Below are 11020 nucleotides of genomic sequence, written 5' to 3'. Positions count from 1 at the left end.
CTAGACCTATCCTATAGGTGATAATCCTGAGGATGCTGTGGATAGCCAGAGGCATCCCCAGATAAATTCTACCTCTTAGGAAATTAGGAAAGCAAAGCCCAGAGCAAGTGCAAAATATGCCCATGGGCCAGAACTGACCTGGGGCAAAACCAGAGTGCCTCCTGATGCCTAACCCAGAGCTATTTTCTTTCTATTAACCTGCTTCTTTCCTCCAGCATCCGCAAAGCATAGCTTCTGTCATGTTCCCAGCCTCCAATTAGGAAGCCAGAGGTAAAGGAGGTGGCAGAGTGTGTGATTTATTTTAGAAATATTTCCTTAAACTTAATTACAGTCAGTGGAGTGTTCCATAGCTTTAAAACTGATCATATAAATTGGTTGACAAGGAAACATACTCACAATAGACTGTAAATGAGGAATGTGTTGTATTGAGTGTGACAGTATGGTTGCACTATTGCACTGACACACGCTCACTCACACATTCTTGCAACACATACATCCAGAAAAGCATGGGCAGGAAACCATGTCAATGCATTCACAGCAATTATTTCAGGCTGATGCAGTTTAGTGACATTTATTTATTTTGGATAATTTTCCTCTAACAGATGTGCCCCACTTGCATAATAATTCACAGTTTAAATAAATGGAAACAGCCAGTCTTTATTTGTTATCTGGTTTGAAAGCTGAGTCTCAGTAAGCTGTAAAATTCATTTGTCTGAAAGTCTATGTCAAGGGACTAACCTTATGATAAGACGCTCAGCCTTACTCCCACCCAGCCCAAGAATTCGTGTGCTGGCCTTCTGAGCCCCACTGAGTGACTAATGTCACAAGGGTGACAAGACATGACTCAGAAGGACAAAGAAAGTAGCATCATCATGCACAGAACAGGAAGTTGCTACAGTCCTCTCACTTGGGGCTTCAGGCCACAGACAGGACAGTCAGGGGTCACCGTCTTCTTTCTTCATTATCCAGTTTTGATTTGTGAAGCAGAGGCCAGCAGGAAGGTAGCGGTTTGTGGGGAAATGTAATGACTGGAGTGTGCTGTAATTCCAATAATTAGTCATGGGGACTGGCTGTGTTTGGTAGCCAAAACAAAGAGCAGTGACCAGAAATGGAGGATGAAGAGGGGGGCTGCTGGGATTCAGAGCAGCATATGAGGTCTATCACATTCCTAATTCTGCCACCTGTCACCTTGAATAGTGCTGGATGATATAGTACAATAAATACTTGCTAAACAGCAAAGCAGCCAAATAGAAGACTTCAGTACAACTCCTACCTGGTATGCTCATTTCTCCTGCAACATGCTTGGCCGATGGCTGTCCAGCCTTCTCTTCAGATGCCACTGGAGACACCACTCGCCGCCTGGTGTGAAAGGTCATGCCATCTGCGACGGTTTTATCTGTTAGAAAGACTTTTTCCTTATATTTAGAAGTGTGGTTACCATCCCTGAGTCTGAATCAGAATCAATGGGTTTTGGGTGAACATAAGAATTTGCACTTCTAACAAGTTCCCTGAGAATTTGAATTATGTTTTTTTGATATAAAGTTATACAGTATATTCTAGACCACACTTTGAAAACTACTGTTTTTTAAACACGCAGTTTAGTGCTGGCTGTTTCTCTCTATTTCTTCCTCACTTTCAAGTCCTATGGGAAAAATGCAGAAAGCCAAAAAACAAAACAATGAAAACCACGCACACACACATATGCACATACACATACGGGCACACACACACAGACACACATACACACACACTGCTCCTGACATGGTTTCTTCTCTGGCACTACAAAGGAAAAGTCTTTCCCTGATCTATGTACAACTTTTTAATACTGTGAACAGGGTTCTCATGTGTTCTTAGGGCTTCCACAAAAACAAACAAACCAACCAGGCAACCATGACAAAAGAGAATCCACAGTCTATCAAGATCCCAGCTCACAGACTGATAGGGGCAGAGCTCTGAGACCTGATCAACAGTCCTGCTGCCACCCTGACTTTCTCTTACTGAGGTTGCAGCAAAGATGAGGTTGGCCTTTTCCTGCATGATTACCTGGACTGACTTCCAGCTCATAGGTCAATAATATAGTACTATGCCTTCCAAAGGTTCTGATGAGGATGGTAGCTCCAGGTTGGAGGGGGCTGAGATCTTGCAGTGAAATTCTCAGAGACCTGATAGTGGATATAGATGGCCATCACAGGATATGATCATTACAGTCTATGATCATCACAGGCTGCAGCTCCCACCTTGGGTCTAAGTTGTAGCCTCTTGGCCCTCCAGGTGTGGTGGGCATGTCTGTACCCTTCTCAATACCCAGCTGCAAGTATCTCTTGCCAGTCTACTGGAGTAGGTTCCTGAGAGGAACCATGTGCCTTCTTCTGGGCCTTAGAGAATGCAACTGGACTTACCATGCATGCCAAGGCCCTAACACCAAGCACTTCAGAAGACACACGCTGTAGGGGAAGACTTCAAAGATGTTATGAGGAATGTCAAGGGAAAGAAGGGGGTCCCTCCACAAAGTGAGGGGGGCAGAGCTCAGAAGGCTTTGAGGGAAAGGGGCCCCTAAAACTCACCTTGAAGAATAGACAGGAGTGGGGCTGCCTGGTGAGAGGGCAGAGTGTAGCCCAAGTCATGGGATTAGAGGGCAGGTGACTAAAGAAGAAACCAGGACAGTCTTCAGGTCAGAGCAAAGGATGGGGCCAGTGCCCCATCAGGACCTCAGAGATGAGCAGGAGGAAGCCTCCCCTCTCTGCAGGTTCAAGAGACCTTGCTTGATGAAAGAGTGGAGAAGATGCAGTCCTTTCTTCCCCATTGGGCAAGAGTCTCTCCCTCTTCCCCTCTTCCCCAGGGAGTTCAGAGCTGCATTGAAGCTTTTGCTCTGCTACTGCAGGCCTGCCCATCAGAAAGAAAGGAAGATGTTACTGTGAGAAGAATCTCTCAGAATCTCTGTGTGTGTGTGTGTGCGTGTGTGCATGTGTGTGTCCTTCTCTTCCTCTCTCACACACACACATTGGCCTTGCTCCCTGCAGAGGCCATTGAGAACTCTTAAGAGAACTGACCACTGCTTCTTAAGGGGAAGGGCCCCTTCCATGCTGGGGGTGTTCCCCATAGAGTAGATGACTTGGGCCTCTGAGCTCTGGAGGTCTCTATCTGCAGCTCCTTGAGCTACACAGATCACATCATGGGTCTCTGTGCCTGTTGCAATTCTTATGTCCGTCATTCAGCAGATGTCATCTGACCTTCAGAATTGAGAATACATGCTGCCTGTTATCAGGAGAGCTCCCTGCCCAGACTCCTGCTGGCCCGGCCTCTCCATCCATTTGATCCGGTAGCTACCTTTACCTTGCCATGGGTTGGAAGCCACATCACCTAGGCCAGCATGGACAAGGTTAGGTCAGTTTATTACACACAGCATAGAGTTGAGGTTTATCTGTCTGCCAAGTCTACTGTAAAGTAAACTATCCCAAAACTTCATGGTTTCAAGCAACAATCATTTATTATTTCCCACAGTGCAGTTGACTGTGTGTTTCTGTTGTATGCAATCCTAGCTGTTCCATGTCATCAGGGCTTACCTGGGCTGGAACATCCAAGATGGCTCCCTCACAGGGCCAGCACGGTGGGGACAGCCACAGGGCTGGGCTCAGTCAGGACTTGTGGTGTCATCTCAAGGTTCTTCCTCTCCATTTGGCCTCTCCTCACTGACCATTCTTATTACCTGGTAGCCCTGCACTCCTGGAGCACAAATAAGGCAACTGTCAGGACTCTTAAAGGCAGTCACTTTCACTACTTTATGTAGTCAGACTTGGTGTACAAGGGGACAAACGAGAACTTTAAACACCAAAAGCCATGTTTGATCATTTTCTTGTCACCAACTCTAATCAAAAGTAATGCCCCCAGCTAGGTGTGGTAGTATACACCTGTAATTCCAGCTACTTAGGAGGCAGAGATAAGAATCTCTGTCTCAGATAGGAATCTATCTGAAAACAAACTGAAAAGCAAAAGGTGTGGCTCAAGTGGTAGAGAGCTTGCCTGGCAAATGCAAGGCCCTTAGTTCAAACCTTAGTATCACCAAAAAAAAAAAAAAAAAAAAAGCCATGTTCCAATTCCCATTAAAGACTGGAATGATGGATGTGTGGGTGGTAGCCAGCATTATCACCAGCCCAGCTTGTGCTGAAGGACTGAAAATACTAGGAAAAGACCATTTCTCATCTTGACTGCTGAACAATTGTATTACAGTTTTATTGTGTTCTTGAAGACCCTGACAAGAGTTTTATCTTTGGAGAACACCTCATTGTGTGCCACATTCCACCAAGCAACGACTCCTTATCGTCAGCACTTGCGTCAGGGGACATAGTGCTTTTTCACTGTAGCCATGCATGTCACTCTTTGACGTAATGACAGCATGTTACCCTTTGACATAGTCTCTCTATGTCATCTTTGAGGTAGTCACTGTGTTTCACCCTTTGACATAGTCATGTGTGTCACCCTTTGAGGTAGGTTTGGTGTCTGATGGGGCAGGGGAACACTATTGCAGTAAGTTGGGTGACTGTCTAGCCTCGTGGGGATCTGAAGTCACTTAGCCAAGACCAGCTAAAAACAGCAAGGCTTATTCAGAGACACTGGCCCTCATGTCATAGGCATCACCCTGACGTCTATACCTCATCCATGGAAGAATGACCCACTGAGCCGTTCCAGCCTCCCTCCCCAAGCACAGTGCCCTGTGGGCTGTGACTAAAGTCTTCAGCATTTAGCTTCTGGGGATGTGTCTTGGTAAATAATGTTAATCATGTCCCTCTTAAGCAATGGTTGAGCCAATTTTTGTTTTCAATTAAGAATAAAATTTAGCACACACACACACATATATAAAACTAGTCTTTGGTGGATGCTAAATTACTATTTTGGAAAAAAAGAGAGGGGCATGCACTTGGAAATTAACTCTGCCTTGGAGTAGTTCTGGAATTTCTCTTTGGAACTCAACATGGAAAGAAGCTACATTAGGGAATTTATAGCTCTGAGGGGTGGGATGGGGTGGGGTGGAGGACATTTCACTAGGCCTATCATAGTTGCCAGTATTTTCCTGTAAGGATTTCTCTGAAGATGGCATTCTATCCTCAAACCAACAGAAGAGTCATGGGTAGTCAGCTGCACTGTTTTTCTATAGTGTTAGAATTTTCATTTGCCCATAGATGGAAAATGTCTTCTGTGTTAATCTTAAGATAATATTCTAATTAGAATCCTATTAAAATTGTCATAAATAATTGAAAGCAATGCAATTATAAGCATAACTACCTCCTAGATATCGTGTATTTTTTTCCTTTAAAATGGTGGAATAGCTGGGCACAGTAGCTCACGCCTCTAATCCTAGCTACTCAGGAGGCAGAGATCAGGAGGATCATGGTTTGAAGCCAGTCTGGGCACAGTTTGAGAGACCCTATCTGGAAAAAACCCTTCACATAAAAGGGCTAGTGGGGTGGCTCAAGGTATAGGCCCTGAGGTCAAACTCCAGTACTGCAAAAAAAGTAAAATAAAATGAAATGATAGAATATAAATAATTTAAATGGATAGAATATTACTTGCTGCTGCCTTAGACCCTGTTAGAACCATGCAAACTATCATCAAGGTGAGAGGGAAAGCCATCTTGCTTATCACAATGGCCCTTTTCCTACTGGAATATTTTGGATATTAGCAGAGCTCTCATAGTATTAAGAAGAAAGAACAGAGCCCCAGGCCAAGGCTGCATTCCACTATTTCCCATTAGGTGTCAGTGAAAACTCCTTGAAAACCCATGGTATTTAAAGTGAATTGTGGTTGACATCAGTCCTGAGTCTCCTCTTTCTCATCTAGAGTTTGACAAAAGACAGATGAGCAAATCTGTCATCCAAGGACAAAATTACAACACCGTAAAGACCTTAATTGGCTTTACTTTTTATTCTAGAGTCAAGCTACACTTAAAAAAGATTAGGTATTCTGATGCACCAAGCACAGAGGTTTGTTTTATAAACAAGAAATGCTGAAGAAAGCAAAACCAAAATCAAAAAGTAGACTGGTCATTTCCCAGTCACTTTCCTTGGAAGGCAGAGACAGGGAGACAGAACAATAAAAAAATAGCTGCCTAATTAACTAACCAGGTATTTTAGGTCACTTTTTTTTTTTGATAAGTATTAAGGCAGAGAGAACACCATCTAATACTGATTTCTTGAAAGGTCAGATAAACAATTCTGTTTCTGTTCAGTTACCTGGAATTTTAGCACAAGTGATTTCATTTTTACTTTTATCCTGGCCTGTTAGGACTCAGTGAAGGAGCCTAGTGTAGAACCATGGCCTCCTGTGGCTTTTATTTCACACTCCCAACTCAAGTCAGATGGAGCCTGCACTGTAAATTCAGGGGCAAAGTCTTCATAAAAGATAGGTCAATGTCCTTCAAGAGAAAGTCTGAGGCTGAGAATGGCCTCATTATCTAGGAGCAACCTCTACTTCTGGGTTGCCTATGCCCAGAGAGGCTGGCCCCCACTTGCAGACAGTCCCACTGTCCCCTCTCCTGTTGGAGGAAGTATGAGTCAGCTGAGGCTGCTGTGACGAAGGATCAGAGACTGCAGGACTTTATGCAGAAGTGTGTTTCCTCAAGATTCAGGAGGCTGGAAGTCTGCACCAAGGTGTAGTAGGGTTGGTTTCCTCTGGCCTCCTCTCCATAGCTTACAAACGGTGGTCTTCTTGCTAGTCCTTATTAAGTCTTTCCTCTGTATCTGTATCCTATTCTCCTCTTATTGTTAAAGACACCAGTCATGTTAGATCAGGACCTGCCTGTAAGACCTCATTTTACCTTAATTACCCCTTGATAGAGCCTGTCTCAAAAGCAGTCACCTTCTGAAGTATAGGGGGTGAAGGCTTCAGCATAATAATTAGGGGGTTCTGTAGTTCAACCTATTACAGAGATCATTCCACTCAGGCTTTTAATCTGGACACTTCACGTATGGATGAGAAAGTGAAGGACCAAGACAAGCAAACAACTGTGTCGGCACACATTTGCTGAAGAGAAAAGAAAAGGGGAGGGGAGAGGAAGGAAGAAATGGATCCACGGAAGCCATCTTTCCTGTGTAATTGGCTCTGATGAGAGCTTCCAAATGTCCAGATGCTGTGAGACCATCAGGTTTAAAAACAGGTCTATTTGCAGCTCATAGAAAAAGGTTTTGAATCAGAGACCTGGTCCTCTGTCCTATCACGCTCAACAGAGAGAAGAACAAGAAGGCTTTCTCTTTCCACTCTCCCCTCCAATCTCATAATATAGTGAGGTTTTGTCTCCCTGAAAGGGGTCTTTTTTTTTTTTTTTTTTTGGAGGATTTTATTATATGCACAGTAACAACTGCTAGAATTACAGGTGACACTGTTCAATTTGCTTTCATTTTTATTTATTTTTTATTTTTTAAAATTTTATTATTCATATGTGCATACAAGGCTTGGGTCATTTCTCCCCCCTGCCCCCACCCTCTCCCTTACCACCCACTCCGCCCCCTCCCTTCCCCCCCCACCCCCTCAATACCCAGCAGAAACTATTTTGCCCTTATTTCTAATTTTGTTGTAGAGAGAGTATAAGCAATAATAGGAAGGAACAAGGGTTTTTGCTGGTTGAGATAAGGATAGCTATACAGGGCATTGACTCACATTGATTTCCTGTGCGTGGGTGTTACCTTCTAGGTTAATTCTTTTTGATCTCACCTTTTCTCTAGTTCCTGGTCCCCTTTTCCTATTGGCCTCAGTTGCTTTAAGGTACCTGCTTTAGTTTCTCTGCGTTAAGGGCAACAAACGCTAGCTAATTTTTTAGGTGTCTTACCTATCCTCACCCCTCCCTTGTGTGCTCTCACTTTTATCATGTGCTCATAGTCCAACTGAAAGGGGTCTTAACACGGTGGCAGTTCTCATCTTTGTCCCTGAAACTTGTGGCCATAGGAAGGTGGAAGGAGCTGGGCATATGAAAATACTTCCTCACCAGTCCTGAGGCAGCACACTGAGGGGAGGCACCTAGACGGAGCTCTGTCTTTGGGGATCCTGTGATTGGTCATCTCTGCCACTCCTTGGTACTCTCACAATTTCATCAGTGTAGAGGGAGCTCACTGGGTTATTCAGGGGTTGAGGGGTGCCAGGCATAGTGGGGTCATCTGGGTCATGTCCCCTCTTCATCCCAACTTCTTGTCCAACTACGTGTTGTCTCAGAAAGGCTGAGCTTGGCAGAGGTGGCAGGAGTCTCAAAGTGATGAAACTTCTGTCCTTATCCAACAGCTGGGCACAGTGGGACCTGGTTCTCCTGCCAGTGACAAAGTTCTTTCCAGATAAGCATTAATCTGTTTGATTAAAACATGAAAGTCTGAGCCCGTCATTGGACCATGACAGAAGCCAGGGGAGGCCCTCCTTGTCCAGATGGCACTTCAGAGAAGTTCCTAAGCGGTCAGTGGTCACTAGTCTTCACAGGGCTTTGTCCCAGGGAGTCTTGCTGGTGACAGAGAGGCAGGAAAGGAGAACCAAAGGGACATGTTTTCAGCCACTCCATACCACTCTCCTTCTCCCTAGAGGAGCCGGCCATTTGTCCCAGGTCGCCCGGCTAGGGAGTAAACAGGACAAGAACCTGTCCACCACATAAGAATACCTGGAGTTGGGTGGTACCAGGGCACCAGGAAGGCACCAGGGAGACGCCAGTGTGATTCCAGGGTGCTCAGCAGGGAGGGAGGCAGAATGTCCAACTAGCAAGACAACAGCCAGAGGCACAGTGTCATGGGAGAATGGGTGGCTTTGAGGGTGGCCTTGCATAGTGTTGAATGTGATTAGACAGCAGTCCACAACTTTGCCCATGAGAGGCACCCTATAGTGCAGAGACCCTCACATGGGAGGCCCTCATCTGCCACAGCCAACCCGCCCCGACCACAGTCTCTTTAAACAGCTACTTATCCCTGCAGCTCTCTCTGCCACCATTGCCGCAGACTGTAGCTCCCAAATCACGGAGTTCAACACTCTTAAAAGCAATGCTCACCTAGGACACATGACCCATGAATGGTATTTCTTGTTAAATGAAAAACTGCTAACAACCCTGTCTGTGTTCACTGTCCTTTCTTGGAGCTGCAGTGCACAAGACAATACCCTCTGGCACCCATTGCAAGGAAAGTGTGGTCTGTTTTCTTAGCTAACAAATGAATGAAAGCCACATAATTCATGGAATTTGACCTTTCCCCTTGGTTACCAGGGAACTCAGATGTGAACTATATACTCATGCACCAAGCATCATTAGAGTAGATTTTATCTTACAGTTGTATCCTTCCTTCTCTTTCAGCTAAAAGTGTATATTTTTAATCCTTATGTTTTACTCATCTTACTATGTTTCCTTTTCTGATAATTTGTCTTGATTTCTTTAAGAAAATAGAAGAACACAAGTTGCATTGGAAGAATGCTTTAACCCTTCCATAAAAATCTGTTTTACAGGCTGGAGGTGTAGTTCAGTGGTAAAGCATCTGCCTGGCAGGAGCAAGGCCCTGAGTGTGAGCCCCTGTACTGCCAAAAAGTCATTTCATATATATTATTTGCTATTTATTTTTTCCCAAAATTCCCCAGTGTCTTCCGAGTCTTCCTAGAGTTAGGCAATGCTCTCTCAGTCATCCGGCTAACATAGTTCCCTGAGTCCTGCTCCTCTAGAGAGTGTTCACGCATGCAGGGTCACACCATGCAGCTGCTGGCTGGGCAGTTGTGAATCAGAGTAGTTGGAGTGACCCTCAAAACAACAGCAAGTTGATCTCTTACTCTAGCATGCATATAGATGAGCAGCAAGTCCCCAAAGGCCACCTCAGTTCATCTGAAGAGGACTACCAGACTAATGCTATTTTTGCTCCCTGTTCCATTGTGGAACAAGCTTGTCACATCCTCCCACTCTCAGAGAGCACAAGGGACTCTCTGCTGTCCATCTCCATATGCCATGGCCCAGCACTGCTTGGCACTCAGAAGATGACATGGAAATGTAGCAGTCCACTCTTACCCATGCTTTCAGCTCCCTGCAGTCAACCAAATTCCTAAAATATTAAATAGAAAGTTCCAGAAATAAACAATTGATATGCATTAAATAAATTCTAGTATAGCATCTTATTATAATTATCCTATTTTATCATTAGTTATTGGTGTTAATCTCTTACTATATCTAGTTTATGGCTTAAAATGTATCATAGGTTTGTGCTAGAAAAACAAAGTACAATCAGAGTTTGATAATATCCATTGTATCAGGCATCCAGTAGGGGTCTTGGAATGTATCCCCTGCTGAATGAATGTGTCAATTTGAGCAAGTTACTTGACTTCTCTGAGCCTTGATTTCAACAATGGAGTGATTTACTCCAAGCTTTTCCCAGTATTGTCAAGGAGACTAAAGGGGACTTGGAGATAGGGAGAGGATTTGCACGATATACTGCAAAAGGACACATGGCTGCTATCTTTGTTAGTCATAGTCAAAAAATGACAAGTGAGGCTTGGAAAATTGCCTTCCTCCTTGCTATCCTGTACCTTCACTGTCCTGAGCACTTTCAGTTTTAATGAGGTGCCAAAGCCACCTGTTCTGGCCAAGAGGTTGAGAACATAGGAATCCTGGAAGACCTCTGGCTCTCTGAGGCTTCTCCAGCCATTCTTTATATTGAGAAGGGAGGCTCAGACCTAGATTGCAGTGGGGAAAAAACCAAATGCTACCACAGGCTTCTGAATATCCCAAACCAATCATTCTGGGGTCATCTTGCTTCCATACATCCATCTGGTGACACCCCTCCCCACCCCGCATTGACGAGGAGCTCCAACTGCTTGGCAGGAGCCACTTCCCCTAATTGCCATCCCCAGCTGTGTCTCTCCAGGAAGAAATCAGTTCCAGTCATTCCCAGGCAAACATGGAAGCAGTTTTTGGAAAACTCACATTGCACTGTGACAATATTTTAGGATAATCACACTGAACTGGTGTCCAAAGATGTGGGAAAAGTACTTCACATGAACCTCCAAAATCTGTCTTTGGTAATATTTG

Source organism: Castor canadensis, chromosome 5, assembly GCF_047511655.1.
Source record: "Castor canadensis chromosome 5, mCasCan1.hap1v2, whole genome shotgun sequence".
NCBI lineage: Eukaryota > Metazoa > Chordata > Mammalia > Rodentia > Castoridae > Castor > Castor canadensis.
This window is presented reverse-complemented; position numbering follows the sequence as displayed.